This window comes from Procambarus clarkii, chromosome 67 (assembly GCF_040958095.1).
Source record: "Procambarus clarkii isolate CNS0578487 chromosome 67, FALCON_Pclarkii_2.0, whole genome shotgun sequence".
Lineage (NCBI taxonomy): Eukaryota > Metazoa > Arthropoda > Malacostraca > Decapoda > Cambaridae > Procambarus > Procambarus clarkii.
In genome coordinates, this window is record NC_091216.1 from 18,845,657 (window position 1) to 18,869,617 (window position 23,961).

Consider the following 23,961-nt stretch of genomic DNA (forward strand, 5'->3'; position numbering starts at 1 on the left):
GTAAATAGTTTGTACATAATTTGTTTGTATAGTAAGGAATAAAGCTTTAGAAATCGCTTAAGACTTACGGAAACAACTAGTTTAAGTGCCGTTCCCCTTACCAACAGATGTCCCAAACACACACAAAACTGTACTTGAACTTGGCTTGTTGAAGGTCCTATAATTTGCCTTGATAATTTTTCCCAGTTTGATTTTGAAATTGAACAGTCTTTACATTCACGGCTTCTCAATTACATTTTATTTTTGCAATTCTTATACATTTACAGACAGAAAATTACTTGTTTCTTTAAGCTGGATCATTGATAAAACATGTTGAAAACAAAATAAACAAAAGGTTTTGAACCTCCATTTTCAAACGAGAAATAGCTATCGCCATAAAATTGTGTGCGTGTGAGTCTGAAGTAAAAGACCAGATGCTTGGGGTTTGCCGGCCTCACCATGTTTCACACATGACACACGAGGGACATGGGAGTGTCTTAAGCTAGCCCTAGCTAAACTTTAAGAAATACCACCTTTATGAAGCCCTCCTGTGACTTTCATAAAGTTAAATCCCATCACAATGGTAGTACTATTCAAAGCACTTTTTGCTGTCCCGTCTGGAGTACTGCTCGGTACTCTCCCCCCCCCCTCCTCCCTCCTTCAGAGCAGGAGAGATTGCTGAAATAGAGGGAATACAGAGAACATATACGGCATACATAGACGCGTTAAAACACCTAAATTATTGGAATCGTGTCAAAGCTCTCTAAATGTACTCACTAGAAAGGAGACGCGAGAGATATCAAATAATATATACGTGGAAAATACTGGAAGGCCAGGTCTCAAATGTACACAGTAAAATGACAACATACTGGAATGAACGATATGGAAGAAAATGCAGAATAGAACCAGTGAAGAGCAGGGGTGTCATAGGCACAATCAGAGAACACTATAAAAATATTAGAGGTCCACGGTTGTTCAACGTCCTCCCAGCGAGCATAAGAAATATTGCCGAAACAACCGTGGACATCTTCAAGAGAACACTAGATAATTTTATTCAAGAAGTGCCGGACCAACCTGGCTGTGGTGGATATGTGGGCCTGCGGGTCGCTCCAAGCAACAGCCTGTTGGACCAAGCTCTCACAAGTCAAGCCTGGACTAGGGCCGGGCTTTGGGAGTAGAACAACTCTCAGAACCCCATCCAGCAGGTTAAATAAAATCGGGTATGTTTGTTCCATAGAGTTTCTGATATGTATCTTCATGCAAGCCTATATCCGGTATCCCCATCTCTGCTGTCAAAACTGTATTGGTCCAAACATTCAGATCTGATAGGAAAGAACTTACTGACTCCCAACGACCTGAAAGTACTAGTATAAAAAGCTATGATTTGTTCAGATCTGAAACCTACATCTATGGACAGCACAAAACGTCCACTAGACTGTGCGACACAGTGGTTGCAAGGATCAGGTTGGGTTACCGTTACCTGTGGCAGGTGGCTGCAGGTGACGGGTCTCCCAATCCTGAGCACTCCAGTTGCAAACTCTGTGAGCAGGAACTACGGCATGATCTCCCGCACTACATCACTGAATGCCCAGTTATTAGACCTTTCAGACCAGTTGGCATGAGGTACCTGGAGCTTTGCAATTTCTTTATTCACTCTCGTATTCTTGAAGATATCCTCACAGTATACCCAAAATTTGCCAGTGCAGGCTATTAAACACATGGCCCTGTATGACTAACCATCCTGCGAGATGGGGACTTGTATTACCACTGCTACCTTATTCAATCTTGTGTTGTTGATATCCTCAAAATGCATCCGGAGTCTGCCAGTGCAGACCGCCTATCACATGTCTCTGTATGACTAACCATCCTGTGTGATGGGGATTTTATAGCATCACCTAGTTAGCTTTTTTTTTGACACACTGTACTCCACTTCATATAGTCTAGGGTAGCTGCACTAATGCAGATGTACCTCATAACTTAATAAAAAAAAAAAAAAAAGCCTATATCCACACAGCATACCCAAAATTTGCCTGTGCAGGCTATTAAACACATGGCTCTGTATGACTAACCATCCTGCGAGATGGGGACGTATTACCACTGCTACCTTATTCAATCTTGTGTTGTTGATATTCTCAAAATGCATCCAGAGTCTGCCAGTGCAGACCGCTTATCACATGCCTCTGTATGACTAACCATCCTGTGTGATGGGGATTTTTTAGCGTCACCTAGTTAGCTTTTTTGATACACTGTACTCCACTTCATATAGTCTAGGGTAGCTGCACTAATGCAGATGTACCTCATATTTTAATAAAAAAAAAAAAAAAGTCACTCAGCCTATATCTATGGGCAGCACAAAACGTCGACCAGACTGTGCGACACAGTGGTTGCCAGGATCAGGTTGGGTTACCGTTACCTGTGGCAGGTGGCTACAGGTGACGGATCACCCAATCCTGAGCACTCCAGGTGTAAACTCTGTGAGCAGGAACTGCGGCATGATCTCCCACTCTACATCACCGAATGCCCAGTTATCAGACCATTCAGACCCGTTGGCATGTGGTACCTGGAGCATTGCAATTAATTTATTCACTCTCGTGATCTTGAAAATATCCTCATATTGCACCCAAAATTTGCTAGTGCAGGCTACTGAACATATGGTCCTGTATGACTAGCCATCCTGTGTGATGGGGATTTTTACCACCACGTAGCTAGCTTTTTGACACACCGTACGCCCCTTCATATAGTCGAGGGCAGCTGCACACATGCAGATGTACCTACATGTGTTAATAAACAAAAACAAAACAAGTTATATTCTTGTTATGCAACCTGTCATTTTCTTGCAGTTGTGACAGCAACTTTATTGTTTTCTATAGAGGTAAGATCTTCCAACAGAACACCAACAAATAATTTTCATTGCTCTTTCGTTCCATTCTGATATTACTGCATTTTATATATGGTTTCCGTTTAAATATTTTCATTTTTGCCATAGCACAGAAACTGGAATTTATCTACACTAAATTATTATTATGTGGCAAATTGAAAGACCTGATTTACATCAGATTAGAGGGTTGCTGTGTCCACTATGTTGTCAACTCCTAAAAAATCCTTGTCATCTGCAAATGATGATACGGTACTATACTTTGTGTCTATGCTCGATATGAGGATGAGAAAAAGTACTGGAGCAAGCACAGTACCCTGTGGGACTCGGCTCTTCACGGCTGATGGTCCGGATTTTACTTTGTTGACTATTAAACGCTGGGTTCTGTTTGTTAAGACATTGATGACCTTCATATTTTTTCCCGCATTTCCTCTTGGTGGCGGTGCGCGCACCGCCACCATGGTCACTTACTCAACAATGACTCCTGAACCAACGAAAGGTAGACCAGCTTTTCCTGGAAAAGGTTCTCAATGCCTGTAGGGTGAAGCGTTAGGGATCGTAACTAGTAGTTTCTTCCTTCCCAGGGCTCGAACCCACGCGAATATCGCTTGCGAGGCGGGAGCTTAGCATGCCACCACTGCACCAAAGGGATTGTAACTATAACGTCTTCTATGCGACTAAGATTGGAATTAATGTTTCAAGTCGTTCATAGCCCACATGAATCTGGCACCATGCGTTTGTACCAAGTTATTCTAGTTCCATGTGATACATACGTAAGGCTAGACAACCTGACACATCATGTATAGACTGGACACATCACGCACAGACTGGACCCATCACGCACAGACTGGACACATCACGCACAGACTGGAAACCCTATCATTATTATTCGTACTTGACGTCATACTGGCCCAATAAACTCGCCCCTCGGGGCAAAATTTAAAAAAAAAATTAAATTTGGACAGCCAACTCTACCCAGTCGTATTTAAAATGATCATTTTATGCATTATACGTCTTTCAAACAATGGACACCAATATGAAATATTTTTTAATAAGCAAAATATTTCAACTAAGATTTTTATCACATAAGTTATTTATAGTAGTATTTTTTTTTACTCAGACGAATGACACGATTTGGACTACGATCACATGTGACTAATCAAATTCAAAATAAGTTTATTGAGATATTAGTATACACCCCAAAAGGATCGAGTAGCTTAGGCTTTATTCACCCTCCTCATGTGATCGATATAACTAATATAACAAATACAGGTTCGCAGAATTACTTAAATCCCCACAAAGATAACCAGAATCCCCCCCCCCCCCAAGATCTTGCCGCCTGTGCTACACTCAAAAGTTATAATTATTATAGAGTGGAACATAATTACTCGTCTTTGATGTCAACACTTTCCAGATGATTAGCTGATGCTTTGTTAAGAACAAGAACTGCAGGAGGCGTATTGGCTCATACGAGGCAGCTCCTATTTATATCTACCCAAACTCATTCATATATCAAGTACCTGCTGGATAAGCGAGCATGATAACGGAAAATCAAGTGGTGTTTGTGCGTCTACACTGCGTTCCCGGGATTGTCGGTCTTAACTGAACACAAAGTGACAATTTATTGAGGATCCAGAGATGAATGTGGCACTTAGGAGAGGCTCACGAGTGGACCATAAAGGCCAATAACCAAGTAAAAGTTAGATGAGGTAAGTTGGTGGTGGGTCGGCGCCGCACATGGCTTAAGTGTGCTTACTGGGCCCGACCCGCCACCTCTTCCCACGCCTCCTTCCTCACCACAAAATTATGGCTTGCACATGATGTGGGTCTTGAGTACGCCCGTAGTCCACGACCACCGCTACCACCCACACACCGCCCATCACGCGACGATCACCCTTCCCCCCACACACCGCCCACCACGCGACGACCACCCTCCCACCCACACATCGCCCATCACGCGACGACCACCCTCCCACCCACACACCACCCATCACGCGACGACCACCCTCTCACCCACACACCGCCCATCACGCGACGATCACCCTTCCCCCCACACACCGCCCACCCTCCCACCCACACACCGCCCATCACACGACGACCACCCTCTCACCCACACACCGCCCATCACACTCCCACCCACACACCGACAACATACACATACAGATTCGAGAACCGCCATTGAAACCTTGCAACAAGAACACATGCGTGATAACATCCATCTGATCACAAATGCCATCATTACTGCAAACACTCAAACGTCAAGGCCGTCGGGAACTTATCAACTGGGTGCCAAGTCGTGTGGGAATAATAGGAAATGACATTGCAGACCAAGCTGCAAAACTTGCAACTAAGAGAAAATGTAGACATTTACATACCACAGAGTTTATCACAGATTAAGAAAGTAATTATAAACAGAGCAATGCAAAAGATGTACAGTGACCACAACACAGCAGTTGCAACATCAGGATCTGCAGGTTGGTACAAGAATTCAACCAACTACGATGCACTTATTTTGATGAAAGGGAGCAGTAGAGCAACAGAAGTATGAAGTATGCTTACATCGCATCAGGCTTGGATATCCATGTGCTTGGGAAATAGGCTTACAGGTTCCGGAAGATGAGAGGAAATGTCAGCACTGTGGAGAAATGCCCAACAGACCACTGGAACATTATCTAACACAGTGCACAGTTACAAACCCATTAAGATTTCAACTTACATTCAACAGAGCAGAAGTTGTTAAACACACGGGGCATAATCTTACTGAAGCAACCACACGAGTCATAAATACTCATACTCCGCCAAAGTAAAACTGAAACAAGTACCACTTAGTGCGCCACCCAGAGGCTTAGGGCCCGCGCAGGAATATCCCTGCCCCCACAAAAAAAAAACACCACCCACACACCCCCACACTGCCCATTACGTGACGGTGGTGGTGGCAGTACTTGGTAGTACTTAACTATCATTGACAACGGGGATAATGAGGTCTAGCTTTTTATGCCCACCTAACAGCCATGCTGTACCTATTGCTATACTGTATAACGAACTATTCTGAGGCTCGAGGTCCCACCCATTTGGACTGGTCGGTACAGCGACGCTCTCGCCTCTTCAACCCGTCCTCATCAATGAAGTTCAAATGCTTGTTAACCCACCCGAATGAAAATGAAACCAATGAATGAAAAACGGTTTACATACGAATCACAACTGATGACGTTCGTAAATTTATGGAACAGTGCTTCGCTGACGACCTCTGTCCGAATCGCAACGCTGTAAATTCTTGTGACAAGTTGTGCTTCTTGTATGAGTCTGTACTTAAAGTTGTGGATGGTGGTGGCTTCCACCACTTCTCTAGGTGCATTCCAGTTAGACATTTGTTGAGTACCTGTAGAGGGCGCGAGTGTTTCCTTACATTACTTCAACTTGTTTTTCCAGCTTCCACTTTATGTCCACTTGTCCGACTTTCTCTCAATTTAAAGAAGTTGTCCTTGTCCATTTTGCTTGTTCCCCTCACATCTTGTTGTTGTGATCATATTCCCTGTTTCATCTGTGCTTTAAGGATGCAAGATCTAGCTGCATTAGCGTGGCCTCATAGCCTAACTCTCTTACTGTGGTACTAACCTTGTGACAAACCTCTCTACTTTTTTAATTTTGGTTTTATGCTTTACAATGTGCGAGGATCCCAGGCCGGTGCTGCATATTCCAGTACTAGTTTAACAAAGATTGTGTAGACTGCCTTAAAAGTCCTGATTCAGGTTTTCTAGACAATGTTCTAGTGTTTGTCAGTGTCCCATATGCTGCCAATGTTATCCTGTTTGTGTTTGCCTTTAGTGTTAGTGTTCGAGTTTTATCCACTTCCAAATCTTTCTTTCCAATTCCTACAGTTGTCTATCTACATGTCTCCTTTCTCCCTTTCCCATCTTCACTGACATAACACTAATTGGGGTTGAATTCCAGCAACCATTTGCCCACTCTTGGAGTTTGTCAAGCTGCTGCTGCTGTAACTTTTTGGTCCTCCTCTGTTGTTACTTCCTCGTCAGCATTGTGTCATCTGCAAACATTGACATATAGGAACTCACTCCTTCACATAAATTAGAAACAGTAGCGGTCACAGGGCCAAGCCTTGTGGGACCCCATATGGTTGCTGAAGCGGTAGCGGAAGTACTCGGGAATGTAATATCAGGAGAAATATATGATATAAAAGTACATGAAAATGAAGGGATCAGATGATTTATCTGACGCCGTAACAACGATCGATTGACAGGCGCCATATGAACATTCATCTGCCCTTTAAATTAGGTAAAGAAATCATAGTTAACTGCCCAACAGTAAGTCAAACCGGAGAGGAGGAACACTATGGTTCAACAGGACTACAGTGCTAATCCCAGACCAGGTACATCTAACATTTAAGTGTGTGTTCAATAATTTGATCATGTTTGTAAAGGCGCAGGAGTGGTTGTGAGGACCCTGGGGCTAGATTCACATAGCAGTTACGCAAGTACTTACGAACCTGTCCATCTTTTCTCTATCTTTGGCGGCTTTGTTTACAATTATTAAACAGTTAATGAGCTCCGACCAGGAGCTATTGTTATAAACAACCTCCAACCAGGAGCTTGTTTATAACAATAACAATAGTTGAATGGCAAGTTTTCATGCTTGTAAACTGTTTAATAAATGTAACCAAAGGCGTCAAAGATTCAGAAAAGATGTACAGGTTCGTAAGAACTTGCGTAGCTGCTTCGTGAATCTGGGCCGTGGAGCGGGAGAGGGAGGGAGGGAGGGAGGGAGAAGCCTAGTGTACACCATCCATCATGTTTGATGTGCTATTGAATGTATCACCGCTCCATCGCTCACCATGTAGGGATGACGGCTGCCTCACGCTACACCACCCTCGTAAACGCACATTACTCACAATATGTACAAAAAAAAAAACATTCCTCGAACACTGTTTATGTAGGACAGACTTAAATCTATGTATTTACGTATTTAGGTTAAAATTAGCATTTTAAAAGCATAACAATCGCCTTCTGTGGTTGATTGTTCAATAAATCGCTGAACTATACGTTTAGCTGATCTCTAAACCTGGCCATGGAGGACAAGAAAATGTATATATGCTGGTTATAATTGTAAATGTCTGGCTACGTCTGTGGTAGAAAAACTCTCCACTTCCACAACACAGTGTGTACTACAGCGCGCGTGTAGTGTGCACTGAGACTGCACAATACGCTGCATGAGCCATCATGTACACAAACTGCACTACACCTGGCCAGACAATGAACAAAAGATGGCACAAGACGGGTGATGCGGAGGGAATAATAACAGAAAATGACGAGAGTGAAGAAGACTTGTCGAGGAAGCCAGGGAGGAAGTCCCCATTAGGAACCTTGTAGACTTCTCCCCAGCTTCTTCACTGTTGGTGGTGGGTGGTGGTGGTGGCGGGTGGTGGTGGTGCTGCTGGTGCTGCTGCTGGTGCTGCTGCTGGTGCTGCTGCTGGTGGGTGGGGGTGGTGGGTGTGGTGGTGGTGGTGGTGGGTGTGGTGGTGGTGGTGGTGGTGGTGATGGTGGGTGTGGTGGTGGTGGTGATGGTGGTGGTGGTGATGGTGGGTGTGGTGGTGGTGGTGATGGTGGGTGATGGTGGTGATGGTGGGTGGTGGTGGTGATGGTGGGTGGTGGTGGTGATGGTGGGTGGTGGTGGTGATGGTGGGTGGTGGTGGTGATGGGTGGTGGTGGGTGGTGGTGGTGATGGTGGTGGGTGGTGGGTGGTGGTGGAGGTGCTGCTGGTGGGTGGTGGTGGTGGTGGTGGTTATGGTCTTGGGTGTGGGCACAGTAGCTGTGGTGGGTGTGGTTGTGGGGGGTGGTGGTTGTGGGGGGTGGTGGTTGTGGGGGGTGGTGGTTGTGGGGGGTGGTGGTTGTGGGGGGTGGTGGTTGTGGGGGGTGGTGGTTGTGGGGGGTGGTGGTTGTGGGTGGTGGTGGTTGTGGGGGGTGGTGGTTGTGGGGGGTGGTGGTTGTGGGTGGTGGTGGTTGTGGGTGGTGGTGGTTGTGGGGGGTGGTGGTTGTGGGGGGTGGTGGTTGTGGGGGGTGGTGGTTGTGGGGGGTGGTGGTTGTGGGGGGTGGTGGTTGTGGGTGGTGGTGGTTGTGGGTGGTGGTGGTTGTGGGGGGTGGTGGTTGTGGGGGGTGGTGGTTGTGGGGGGTGGTGGTTGTGGGGGGTGGTGGTTGTGGGGGGTGGTGGTGGTTGTGGGTGGTGGTGGTTGTGGGTGGTGGTGGTTGTGGGTGGTGGTGGTTGTGGGTGGTGGTGGTTGTGGGTGGTGGTGGTTGTGGGTGGTGGTGGTTGTGGGTGGTGGTGGTTGTGGGTGGTGGTGGTTGTGGGGGGTGGTGGTTGTGGGGGGTGGTGGTTGTGGGGGGTGGTGGTTGTGGGTGGTGGTGGTTGTGGGTGGTGGTGGTTGTGGGTGGTGGTGGTTGTGGGGGGTGGTGGTTGTGGGTGGTGGTGGTTGTGGGGGGTGGTGGTTGTGGGTGGTGGTGGTTGTGGGTGGTGGTGGTTGTGGGGGGTGGTGGTTGTGGGGGGTGGTGGTTGTGGGGGGTGGTGGTTGTGGGTGGTGGTGGTTGTGGGGGGTGGTGGTTGTGGGGGGTGGTGGTTGTGGGGGGTGGTGGTTGTGGGTGGTGGTGGTTGTGGGGGGTGGTGGTTGTGGGTGGTGGTGGTTGTGGGGGGTGGTGGTTGTGGGTGGTGGTGGTTGTGGGGGGTGGTGGTTGTGGGTGGTGGTGGTTGTGGGTGGTGGTGGTTGTGGGGGGTGGTGGTTGTGGGGGGTGGTGGTTGTGGGTGGTGGTGGTTGTGGGGGGTGATGGTTGTGGGGGGGGGTGGTGGTTGTGGGGGGTGGTGGTTGTGGGTGGTGGTGGTTGTGGGGGGTGGTGGTTGTGGGAATAATCACATGCTATAAACATCACACTGAGGTGGTGTCTAGAGCGCGCCACTCCGGGCCTGCGGGCCGCTCCAAGCAATACCTTAGACAACCTGTCCTCTTACAAATTACGTCTGAATTTGGGTGTTTGCCCGTATGGCCGAAAATGGACGTAATTTGAAAATGACAAAAGTGAAAAATTAATTGTTTTTTTCCAAAACAGCAAGTTAAGGTTCCTCTGGTAAGTTAGAAGGGCAAGAAATTCTTGTAAACGTCATGAAAAACGTTAATTGCTCTCCCACAATACGTACAACAGAGTCTGATCTTGTTGAAACTCTCATCACTCGCAATGAAAATGCACTTGAAAAGACGATGGACCGACTCCTGGGGGAAGTTATCTTGAGATGATTTCGGGACTTAGCGTCCCCGCGGCCCGGTCCTCGACCAGGCCTCCTTTTTGTTACACACCCCCAGGAAGCAGCCCGTAGCAGCGGTCTAACTCCCAGGTACCTATTTACTGCTAGGTAACAGGGCCATCAGAGTGAAAGAAACATTTTGCCCATTTGTCTCCGCCTCCACCGGGGATCGAACCCGGAACCTCAGGACTACGAATCCGAAGAGCTGTCGACCCAGCTGTCGGGCGCTCCTAACTAAATTCTTTACACAAGGAATCCAATCCATCCCTGAGGCTGTCGCAAAAGACACATCTACAGACACTGACATCCGCCTAACACTACCACCATTGCTGTATACACATCGTTGGAACTGATGATGGGAAAAACTCCCTAAATGACTCCTTAGCACTGAAGTCACTCCCCAGGCTGACCTGCCACAAACCCCAACCAAAAAAAAAAAACTACAACTCTCCCAGCGACCTGACACTTTGACTGACACACCACATAAACCACACTCTCCCACGACCCATCCCCCAACCCCTCCCAGATATTCAACACAGTGTATTACTGGCACGTCAAAGTAGTCGGATGTAATCACATCCCAGACGTAACGATCCGAAATACAACACAACCCTCCTTCAATTAACCTAGCCCTACCTAACCTAACCTTATACACATTAATCCCATATTACTTAATGTATTATATTTTACCCTGCCATAATGTTGACCCAGACCACACACTAGAAGGTGAAGGGACGACGACGTTTCGGTCCGTCCTGGACCATTCTCAAGTCGATTATGTTGTCAATCGACTTGAGAATGGTCCAGGACGGACCGAAACGTCGTCGTCCCTTCACCTTCTAGTGTGTGGTCTGGTCAACATACTTTAGCCACGTTATTGTGACTCATCGCCTGCATATGGATACCCTACCATAATCTACCCTAACCTATCCGAATTGTGACTAACTCCCAAACATGCTTGGACTCACAATCTCTGCCTCTTGACTAAACCTCACACCTCATACAACAGCAACACTTTGATACCATCATTAATTAACACCACTCCTCATCTTTGCTATCCTGAGTCCATTTCTACTGATATGTATATTTTCTCATTATCCTCACAGAAATCGAAGATATCGATAACTTCCAATCTCTGCAGAGTTATGACCATTGACGTGCCACCGTGAGTGCCGCCACCGTGAGTGCCGCCACCGTGAGTGCCGCCACCGTGAGTGCCGCCACCGTGAGTGCCGCCACCGTGAGTGCCGCCACCGTGAGTGCCACCCTTACCACCATCACCACTCGTGCAGTCATTAAGAGGAGAAACATTCATGCAGACTGCACGTATCGCGAACATGATGAAGACAACACTAGAAACATTACCCAAGGATGGTGGTTGTTGTGGTGAGGGATAGTGGTGGTTGTGGTGAGGATGATGATTGTTGTGGTTAGGATATTAGTTGTTGTGAAGATGGTGGTTATGGTGAGGTTGGTGGTTGTTGTGGTGATGTTGGTGGTTGTTGTGGTGGTGAGGTTGGCGGTGATTGTGGTTGCCACAATAACGCTAACAGTTCAGGCAACCACCATCAACACGCACATCACGGAGGCATTTCCTGAAAATGAGTACGCAATGTATGAAAATCAAAAGCTACAATAAGTGAGGGTCACAGAGTAAAGACTAGCGAGGTGGGGGGGTGGAGGAGGGAGACGCCACACTCTACACCACACAGGGGCTGCACCAATCACGTGTCTCCCTAAATGGGCTCATATATTACTGAAGACCAGTGGTCAAGGTCGCCGTCAAGTCCCCCCCCCCCCTCCCTTCCTGGGCTTGGCGGCGGGAGCACGGCGGCTGCCAACGTGCTGACCAAGCCGTGCCCGGGTCCTCCACGCGCACACAACCATCTTCACTGTACACGCTGCAGGTACAATCAGCTATAAGGCTGGGACCCAAGAGCTAAACCCCGACGGCCTGACACTTGAGAACTGTGAGAAGTCAGCACCTACAGCCAGCAACATGCACCAGCGTCCCCCCCATGTGTTTATGGTCCCCCCCCCCAGTGTGCCTTTACTGGTGACCAGTCTCACGCTTATTTATTGATTATATAATATTATTATTATTATTATTATATATATAACTCGGATGTTTTGGACGTCCGAGTGTCATGCGACTCTCGTCATATATATGACTTCATGGACGGTTGGACGATTCCCAATGGGAGCAAGCAACCCGCCCTTTAAGACTCGGCGGCCTTGGTGTCCGCATAGCCTCCCAGATTGCTCTACCAGCCTTCATTTTCTCCCATGCATCGCAGGATCTGGACCTCGTGCGCTTGTGGGCCGCTCCAAGCAACAGCCTAGTGAACCAAACTCTCACAAGTCAAGCCTGGCCTCGGGCTGGCCTCGGGCTGGCCTCGGGGAGTAGAAGAACTCCCAGAACCCCATCAAACAGGTATCAAGCATGTAACATATCCTACCCGAACCCCTGAGTGATTCAGCAGGAATACACGCTCCTGCTTTCACTGAATGTTCAAATCAGTGGGATGCTCCTGCAGCCCCAGCAACCATCATAAATCCAACAAAAAACAAACAGTCCGGCTGGGACCACCCACTAGTGAAAAAAAATAGCTGATGCCATGCTCAGCGCCGCAATATCAGACAAGGAGAAAGGCCGCCTCAGAGCAGTGTGAGCCCCCCATGCAGGAGACTTCCTTCAGGCAGTACCCATGTCGGTAATGGGCACAAGTCTAGATTCAGAATCCCTTCGTGTAGCAGTGGCCCTCAGCCTTGGTGCCCCAATTCACACTGAATACAATTGTATTTGCAACAGGGTGGCAGCAGACCAATACGGACTGCATGGGTTGCACTGCGGAAGCACAAAGGGCTGGCATGCAAGACACAACGAGGTCAATGACATCATCAAGAGGAGCCATGTTTCGGCTCAGTGCCCAGCGGAGAGAGAACCTTGCATCCTAGGAGGACAAAACCCGGATGACCCCGCACTTCGCCCAGATGGCATCACTATATACCCCTGGAAGAGCGGCAGACAGCTGGTGTGGGACTACACGTGTATATAACCCTTAACTGACACCTACATACGCTTCGGTGCTGATCAAGCAGGTGGGGCGGCCAACCACAGGGAAACAGCAAAATCAATCAAGTACAGGCTACAGGGAAGGTCAATACCCCTTTGTTCCCATTGAGTCTAAGCTTTTTCAATCATTTTTAATTTAAAAGATTTCTAATTTGTGGGATTACCTGGCATATAAAAATGTTTCCAGTACAAATTATAAAAATCAAATGTGTTTTCATTAGAATTAACTAAAATGTTCCTGATTTTCCGTGAGACACATGGTCTCTGGGGTAGGAGTTCCGTTGGGACTCCTCAAAGAATTGGGCACTATTTTATATATATATATATATATATATATATATATATATATATATATATATATATATATATATATATATTATATATATATATATATATATATTATATATATATATATATATATATATATATATATATATATATATATATATATATATATATATATATATATATATATATATATATATATATATATATATATATATATATATATATATATATTATATATATATATATATATATATATATATATATATATATATATATATATATATATTATATATATATATATTATATATATATATATTATATATATATATATTATATATATATATATTATATATATATATATTATATATATATATATTATATATATATATATTATATATATATATATATTATATATATATATATATATTATTAAATATGACCGAAAAAATAAGATTAATAATTCTAACACGAATTTTCTCAATCTTTCGTACATTTCTTTTCACTGTTGGAGGTAATTCAAAAATCAATTCTCCAAAATTCATTTTTATTTCTAGTCTGACGCGACACTTGAGCGCGTTTCGTAAAACTTATTACATTTTCAAAGACTTTACACATACACAACTGAATAGAACTTACATATCTCCGATTTGTTTATATCTACATTTGGGTGAGGTGGATGGGGTGAGGTGGTATTTAATAGGGTATTAATTTCATCAACACAAGACAGAACACGAAACAATGGGTATTGAAATGGAAGTGATTGTAGAAAGCCCATTGGTCCATATTTCTTGATGCTTCTATATTGGAGCGGAGTCTTGAGGTGGGTAGAATATAGTTGTGCATAAATTGGCTGTTGATTGCTGGTGTTGACTTCTTAATGTGCAGTGCCTCGCAAACGTCAAGCCGTCTGCAATCGCTGTATCTATCGATGATTTCTGTGTTGTTTACTAGGATTTCTCTGGCGATGGTTTGGTTGTGGGAAGAGATCATATGTTCCTTAATGGAGCCCTGTTACTTATGCATCGTTAAACGCCTAGAAAGAGATGTTGTTGTCTTGCCTATATACTGGGTTTTTTGGAGCTTACAGTCCCCAAGTGGGCATTTGAAGGCATAGACGACGTTGGTCTCTTTTAAAGCTTTCTGCTTTGTGTCTGGAGAGTTTCTCATGAGTAGGCTGGCCGTTTTTCTGGTATTATAGTAAATCGTCAGTTGTATCCTCGAGGATACCCTGATCCTGATCAGGGTATCCTTGTATCCTGAGGATACAACTGACGATTTACTATAATACCAGAAAAACGGCCAGCCTACTCATGAGAAACTCTCCAGACACAAAGCAGAACGCTTTAAAAGAGACCAACGTCGTCTATACCTTCAAATGCCCACTTGGGGACTGTAAGCTCCAAAAAACCCAGTATATAGGCAAGACAACATCTCTTTCTAGGCGTTTAACGATGCATAAGTAACAGGGCTCCATTAAGGAACATATAATGTCTTCCCACAACCAAACCATCGCCAGAGAAATCCTAGTAAACAACACAGAAATCATCGATAGATACAGCGATAGCAGACGGCTTGACGTTTGCGAGGCACTGCACATTAAGAAGTCAACACTAGCAATCAACAGCCAATTAATGCACAACTATATTCTACCCACCTCAAGACTCAGCTCCAATATAGAAGCATCAAGAAATATGGACCAATAGGCTTTCTACGATCACTTCCATTTCAATACCCATTGTTTCGTGTTCTGTCTTGTGTTGATGAAATTAATACCCTATTAAATACCACCTCACCCCATCCACCTCACTCAAATGTAGATATAAACAAATCGGAGATATGTAAGTTCTATTCAGTTGTGTATGTGTAGTCTTTGAAAATGTAATAAGTTTTACGAAACGCGCTCAAGTGTCGCATCAGACTAGAAATAAAAATGAATTTTGGAGAATTGATTTTTGAATTACCTCCAACAGTGAAAAGAAATGTACGAAAGATTGAGAAAATTCGTGTTAGAATTATTAATCTTACTTTTTCGGTCATATTTAATAATATATGTCTACAGGAAAGACTGCTACCAAAATATATATATTATATATATATATATATATATATATATATATATATATATATATATATATATATGCGAACAAGCCAGAATGGTCCCCTGGACAATATGCAACTGAAAACTCACACCCCAGAAGTGACTCGAACCCATACTCCCAGAAGCAACGCAACTGGTATGTACAAGACGCCTTAATCCACTTGACCATCACGACCGGACAAAATGAGGTGATAGCCGAGGCTATTTGAACCACCCCACCGCCGGCACTCGGATAGTTATCTTGGGCATAGCATTTTACCAAATCACCTCATTCTTAGGGGCACACGTGAGGAACACAACATTCTGGCTTGTTCACATTTGTGTTCCTCACGTGTGCCCCTAAGAATGAGGTGATTTGGTAAAATGCTATGCCCAAGATAACTATCCGAGTGCCGGCGGTGGGGTGGTTCAAATAGCCTCGGCTATCACCTCATTTTGTCCGGTCGTGATGGTCAAGTGGATTAAGGCGTCTTGTACATACCAGTTGCGTTGCTTCTGGGAGTATGGGTTCGAGTCACTTCTGGGGTGTGAGTTTTCAGTTATATATATATATATATATATATATATATATATATATATATATATATATATATAATATTGTACCTAGTAGCCAGAATGCAGTACTCGGCCTTCTATGTAAAGCCCGATTTGCCTAGTAAGCCAAATTTCCTGAATTTATATATTTTTCGATTTTTTTCTTATGAAATGATAAAGCATTTCATTATGTATAAGTTTTTTTTTTTAATTTGAGTTAAAACTAACGTAGATATATGACCGAACCTAACCAACCCTACCTAACCTAACCTAACCTATCTTAACACTTTCGCTCGGGGATGACGCAGCATTGCGTCATCCGTTTACTGGCGGTAATGCCGGGGATGACGCAGCATTGCGTCATCCACTTTAAAAATTCGCCAAAAATCAGGTTTGTATCCGATTTTTTGGGGACTGGTTTTAAAATGTGCGCCGATGTCTTCCCATTTCCTTTGTTGAGCCTCGTGGCCCTCAGGTGGCTTGGCACACGCCGTGGGCCCATTGTCTTTGCTCCACTGTTGTGACCAATGTCGTCTCCCCTCGCATCTCAAACGTGTGAACATTTCGGCTATTTTCCGTGGCTATATTTCTTACTGCGGCTTTAGAAACTATCTACGCTTACTCCACGATGGATAGTAATCATGAACAAGGCCCTTCCAGGAAGAAAATTGCGAAAGAAAGGCTTGAAAAGGGTGGGAATTGGGAGTGTAGTAGGAAGGCCTCTGAGCGCTCACTCACGGCTAACGCGTGGCCCGTCTTCAACTCGTCGGCGGTTGGAGCGTGACCAGGTGTTTTTTTTTATATGCTAATGTACCTCTAGAGAATTTTATTACGAACCCATTGAGACCAAAATGAAAGACCTAGGACAAAAATTGAGGTGACCAGAGTGAAAATAGTGAAAACATTTTATCCCGTTTGCGCGCTCCCGGGTAACTCGTTCGCACTTTCTCTGTTTGCTGCGGGTAATTAGCCGGGCTTTTGGAGTTTATATGCATTTAGTGCTGTAGAGAATTTTATTGCGAACACAATGATACCAAATTTATTCTCGTAGAAGGAGAATTGAGGTGACAAAGTTGAAGAGAGTATACACTTTTCGGAATTAACGCGCGCTTCCGTGACACGCTGGGGCCCATATCGCCCTGTCGAGGGGTGGCGCGCGGGGTGAGCGAAAGTGTTAACCTAAACTAACATAACTAAGTCAATAATTTATGTTCTTAATGTAATATAATATTTCAAATAAACCAATTGGAAACAATATTTTGAAAATAAAGAAATTCATTCGGCCTATTAGGCAAATCGGGCCTTGTTGTACCTGTACATCAGATGATTGACGGTCGAGAGGCGGGACCAAAGAGCCAGAGTTCAACCCCCGCAAGCACAACTAGTTGAGTATGGATCGACGAGGTTCGCTATCGTTCCTCTGGTTACTTTGTAATGATTTCAGGGCTCAACGTCCCAGCGGCCCGGTCCTCGCCCAGGCCTCCTCCTTGCTAGATTGGTCAATTAGGCTGTTGGACGCGGCTGCTCACAGCCTGACGTATGAATCACAGCCTGGTTGATCAGGTATCCTTTGGATTTGGTTATCAAGTTCTCTCTTGAACACTGAGGGGTCGGCAGTTCACCCCCCCCCCCCTTCTAGGGTGATAAGATGGCATCCCCGTGCTAGGGAGTGGACCCGCCTCTTACAGGGATGAGTAACCCTTGGGTAGCGGGGGACGGCTCCTCGCCCACTTAAAACTTGATATTCTCCGAAAAACAAAGAAATCCTCCTCCCTCTCCCCTACGTTAACTGTTCTTGCGTGGCCTCACTTGAGTGTGTGGAGGGTGTATGTTGGTGTGGGGGGGGTGTATGTTTGGTGTGGGGGGTGTATGTTTGGTGTGGGGGGTGTATGTTTGGTGTGGGGGGTGTATGTTTGGTGTGGGGGGTGTATGTTTGGTGTGGGGGGTGTATGTTTGGTGGGGGTGTAGATGTGGTGGGGGTGTAGATGTGGTGGGGGTGTAGATGTGGTGGGGGTGTAGATGTGGTGGGGGTGTAGATGTGCTGGGGGTGTAGATGTGCTGGGGGTGTAGATGTGCTGGGTGTGTAGAAATGGTGTAGACGACGTGAGAGGTATAAGTGGGGTGAGTGCAGAGCTGAAGAGGTGTAGTCGAGAATGGATGGCGACTCAGTTAACACTGACTCATTCCACCTATCTATCTATCTATCGTATTTCATTTGGAAATTGCATATTGCATCTATCAAAGTGTCTTTTATAACATCTGTTCATAATGCATCATATCAAGTCCAAGTGTAGTGAAAAGCTCAGTACCGCAGGGCACAGTCTTGCACCACAGCTGTTTCTCATTGTTATCTCTGATATAGATAAAAATACTGGTCACAGCTTCGTGTCATCCTTTGCAGATACAATAATTAACATGAGAATTTCCTCTGTGGAAGACACTGAAAAACTATAAACCAATAATAATGAAGTACCTGGATTGTACCTGGATGGGGTTATGGGAGTACTTATACTCCCCAAGCCCGGCCCGAGGCCAGGCTTGACTTGTGAGAGCTTTGTCAAGCAGGCTGTTGCTTGGGGCGGCCCGCAGGAAGTCTTATTAGCCAACTCAAAATAACATGATGTTTAACGGTGGTAAGTTCTACCTACTTAGGTATGGTGGAAACGTGGAAGTTTAACGAAACACAAGGTACAGGACACAATCATAGAAGGAAAGCAACATTTAACAGATCTGGGAATTGTGATGCCAAACGACCTGACATTTAGCGAACATAACCGAGCAAATATTGCGGCGGCGGCCAGGTTAATGATAGGATGGATTATGAGAACCTTCAAATCCAGAGATCCCACAGCAATGCTAATACTATTTAAATTACTGCGGCTGTCCCGTCTTGAGTATCGCTCGGTACTCACTCCTTCCTTCAGAGCAGGAGAGATCTCTGAATTAGAGGGAATACAGAGAATATATACGACACGCATAGACACGATAAACACCAAAATTATTGCGACCGTTATCTTGAGGTTATCCTGATATGATTTCGGGGCTTTTCAGTGTCCCCGCGGCCCGGTCCTCGACCAGGCCTCCACCCCTAGGAAGCAGCCCGTGACAGCTGACTAACACCCAGGTACCTAATTTACTGCTAGGTAACAGGGGCATAGGGTGAAAGAAACTCTGCCCATTGTTTCTCGCCGGCGCCTGGAATCGAACCCAGGACCACAGGATCACAAGTCCCGCGTGCTGTCCGTTCGGCCGACCGGCTCCTAACTCTCAAAATGTACTAGTGAAAGACGACGAAAAAGGTATCAAATATACATCGAAGATACTGGAAGGCCAGATCCCAAATTTGCACAGTAGAATAACAGGCATACTGGAGCGAAAGATACGGAAGGAAATGCAGAATAGAACCAGTGAAGAGTAGAGGTGCCATAGGCACAATCAGGGAACACTGTCTGAACATCAGAGGTTCACAGCTGTTCAACACCCTCCCAGCAAGCATTAGAAATATAGCCGGAACAAAGGTGGAAATAATTCATGAAGCAATTAGATAAGTTCTTGTAAGAAGTGCCGGACCAACCGGGCTGTAGTGAATATAAGGGCGTGCGGACCGCTCCAAGCAACAGCCAGTTGGACCAAGTTATCACAAATCAAGGCTGGGTCCGGCTCGGAGAGTAGAACAACTCTCATAACCCTCGCCAGGTATGCTCAGGTATGTCTCAACGATCTCCTCTTGTAGACCGTTGCTCTTACATGCGAGACTTTTGGTGAAGATGATCATCTTGCCACCTCACCGAGCTGGCATGCTGGACCACCACGGCATGGTCTGAGATGCTGGACCACCACGGCATGGTCTGAGATGCTGGACCACCGCGGCATGGTCTGGGATGTTGGACCACCGTGGCATGGTCTGAGATGCTGGACCACCACGGCATGGTCTGAGATGCTGGACCACCGCGGCATGGTCTGAGATGCTGGACCACCGCGGCATGGTTTGAGATGCTGGACCACCGTGGCATGGTCTGGGATGCTGGACCACCGCGGCATGGTCTGGGATGTTGGACCACCGTGGCATGGTCTGGGATGCTGGACCACCGCGGCATGGTCTGGGATGCTGGACCACCGCGGCATGGTCTGGGATGTTGGACCACCGCGGCATGGTCTGGGATGTTGGACCACCGCGGCATGGTCTGGGATGTTGGACCACCGCGGCATGGTCTGGGATGCTGGACCACCGCGGCATGGTCTGGGATGCTGGACCACCGCGGCATGGTCTGGGATGTTGGACCACCGCGGCATGGTCTGGGATGTTGGACCACCGCGGCATGGTCTGGGATGTTGGACCACCGCGGCATGGTCTGGGATGCTGGACCACCGCGGCATGGTCTGGGATGCTGGACCACCGCGGCATGGTCTGGGATGCACCAAAGACAGTATAATACCGAGGAAGTACATTTGCTTCAATACGATATCACTGCGAGCGAGAGCGAGAGAGAGAGAGAGAGAGAGAGAGAGAGAGAGAGAGAGAGAGAGAGAGAGAGAGAGAGAGAGAGAGAGAGAGAGAGAGAGAGACACAGAGAGACAGAGAGACACAGAGAGAGACAGAGAGAGAGACAGAGAGAGAGACACAGAGAGAGACACAGAGAGAGACAGAGAGAGACAGAGAGACACAGAGAGAGACAGAGAGAGAGACAGAGAGAGAGACACAGAGAGACACAGAGAGAGAGACAGAGAGAGAGACAGAAAGAGAGACAGAAAGAGAGACAGAGAGAGACAGAGAGAGACAGAGAGAGAGACAGAGAGAGAGACAGAGAGAGACAGAGAGAGAGAGCGAGAGAGAGAGAGAGAGAGAGAGCGAGAGAGAGAGAGAGAGAGAGAGAGCAGGGAGGGAGGCTGCAGCCAGCATAAGCCCGTCACACAAGGGGCGGGATGAAGCGAGAAAATAGTGTGTAGTGCGAGGGTTCATGAGGAGTGTGGCGGGAGGGGCAGTTTGTGTTAGTCTGGAGAGGGCGGAGTTGTCTGTCAGCTCCATAATGGCCCACACCCACGCAAGTCCATCTCTGCGAATGGCCCCGATTACTTCATTATAACCCCTAACGACGCCGCTCGTCAATACCTCAGTATTATACTTCCACTAGTTTGTTACTCACAGTTCCTGGAAGATTCGCTAGTGACATACTCCGAGAACTTTTATATTCGGGTGTGAGTTACGGCGCTGCCCAAAACTGCTTCACTCTTCCGGTGGGGGACAGCTACTGGTAACTGCTGAGTTACTCTCCCTCACGCTGTACCTCCTCTTCCCTCACTTGCCTCACGCTGTACCTCCTCTTCCCTCACTTGCCTCACACACACCCCTCACTTGTCTCACGCTCCCCTCCTCACTTATAAAGCAACATCATTGGTCTAGTAATGTGGCGAGTTACAGTCTCGTGCCTGTGCCAGGTAAGCAGTCCACTACGGGTTCACCATAGCCGGTGCTACTTGGTACTTTTTGTTCCCAACAGCTGACTCTAAAAACAACAACTAGCAACTTGACGGGCTACTCGTGCCTGTGACATTATCAATCGTCTGGCATCTCTTGTTTGTAACCGTCTTCTTAATCCAGCCTGTCATTTGTCTGCCACTCTCCCCCCCCCCGCACACACCTGCATCACTCCCCCACACCTGCATCACTCCCCCACACCTGCATCACTCCCCCTACACCTGCCTCTACCCTGGAAACACAAACCGAAACTGTCTCTATTTTCCGCTTGTTACAACTTGTAATAAAGTTGTTACATCTTGGCTTAACGTGTTTATGACGTATTAGAACGTTGTTACAACTTGCTATATTGGTTGTTATAACTAGTTAGGAAGTGTTCAAACTTGTTCGAACGTTGTACCAACGTCGTAGTTTCGGTGTGTGTTTGGCGGGTATAAGCTGAGGAACTCAATTGTCCCACTTTCTAAGTCACTGGTCGTCGTGGAGACCAGAGCATCAGGTGCCAGCCCGTCACAGCCCGCGGGACCTTCAAAGGTTCAGAGTATGACAGCACAATCTTCAGAGACACATCCAAACGTAATATATAAATCATCTTCAGATAATTACACAGATAAATCACAGATAAAACACACTTGATACGGTATCACAAGTATAAAATAAAATACTAGTGTAAATGTGCACCATACTTTGAGCGTCCGAACACGTACCTCCCCGCACAGGCAATGTTCAAGAACCTAATGAACAGTCATGTTCACTGTATTGAACATGACGGCGCGTCACATTGTCCGTCGTCCACCAACGCTCTTTTAATATCTGAAACCTGGCGCGTCCTGACCGTAGACTCTACCGTCGGGTATTTCTCCCTCTTCCACTTAGATTTGCAGTCACTTTATTAACTCTCGTGTTCTGGAAGATATCCTCTTAATGCTCCCAAAGTTTGCCAGTGCTGGCTGCTATATCACGTGACGGTGGGCCCCTAACTATCCTGCGAGTGTGGTGTGGGCCCCTAACTCTCCTGCCAGTGTGGTGTGGGCCCCTAACTCTCCTGCCAGTGTGGTGTGGGCCCCTAACTCTCCTGCCAGTGTGGTGTGGGCCCCTAACTCTCCTGCCAGTGTGGTGTGGGCCCCTAACTCTCCTGCCAGTGTGGTGTGGGCCCCTAACTCTCCTGCCAGTGTGGTGTGGGCCCCTAACTCTCCTGCGAGTGTGGTGTGGGCCCCTAACTCTCCTGCGAGTGTGGTGTGGGCCCCTAACTCTCCTGCGAGTGTGGTGTGGGCCCCTAACTCTCCTGCGAGTGTGGTGTGGGCCCCTAACTCTCCTGCCAGTGTGGTGTGGGCCCCTAACTCTCCTGCCAGTGTGGTGTGGGCCCCTAACTCTCCTGCGAGTGTGGTGTGGGCCCCTAACTCTCCTGCCAGTGTGGTGTGGGCCCCTAACTCTTCTGCCAGTGTGGTGTGGGCCCCTAACTCTCCTGCCAGTGTGGTGTGGGCCCCTAACTCTCCTGCCAGTGTGGTGTGGGCCCCTAACTCTCCTGCCAGTGTGGTGTGGGCCCCTAACTCTCCTGCCAGTGTGGTGTGGGCCCCTAACTCTCCTGCCAGTGTGGTGTGGGCCCCTAACTCTCCTGCCAGTGTGGTGTGGGCCCCTAACTCTCCTGCCAGTGTGGTGTGGGCCCCTAACTCTCCTGCCAGTGTGGTGTGGGCCCCTAACTCTCCTGCCAGTGTGGTGTGGGCCCCTAACTCTCCTGCCAGTGTGGTGTGGGCCCCTAACTCTCCTGCCAGTGTGGTGTGGGCCCCTAACTCTCCTGCCAGTGTGGTGTGGGCCCCTAACTCTCCTGCCAGTGTGGTGTGGGCCCCTAACTCTCCTGCCAGTGTGGTGTGGGCCCCTAACTCTCCTGCCAGTGTGGTGTGGGCCCCTAACTCTCCTGCCAGTGTGGTGTGGGCCCCTAACTCTCCTGCCAGTGTGGTGTGGGCCCCTAACTCTCCTGCCAGTGTGGTGTGGGCCCCTAACTCTCCTGCCAGTGTGGTGTGGGCCCCTAACTCTCCTGCCAGTGTGGTGTGGGCCCCTAACTCTCCTGCCAGTGTGGTGTGGGCCCCTAACTCTCCTGCCAGTGTGGTGTGGGCCCCTAACTCTCCTGCGAGTGTGGTGTGGGCCCCTAACTCTCCTGCCAGTGTGGTGTGGGCCCCTAACCATCCTGCGAGTGTGGTGTGGGCCCCTAACCATCCTGCGAGTGTGGTGTGGGCCCCTAACTCTCCTGCCAGTGTGATGTGGGCCCCTAACCATCCTGCGAGTGTGTGGGCCCCTAACTATCCTGCGAGTGTGGTGTGGACCCCTAATCATCC

The 23,961-nt window shown here is 47.1% G+C and overlaps 1 protein-coding gene across 29 annotated transcripts in view; it reads right to left on the reverse strand.

Annotated features, from left to right (window-relative positions):
* LOC138349700 (low-density lipoprotein receptor-related protein 2-like) overlaps nucleotides 1-23,961 on the reverse strand; it is a 381,514-nt gene that overhangs the window by 182,307 nt on the left and 175,246 nt on the right. The gene's annotated exons all lie outside the window — the stretch shown is intronic.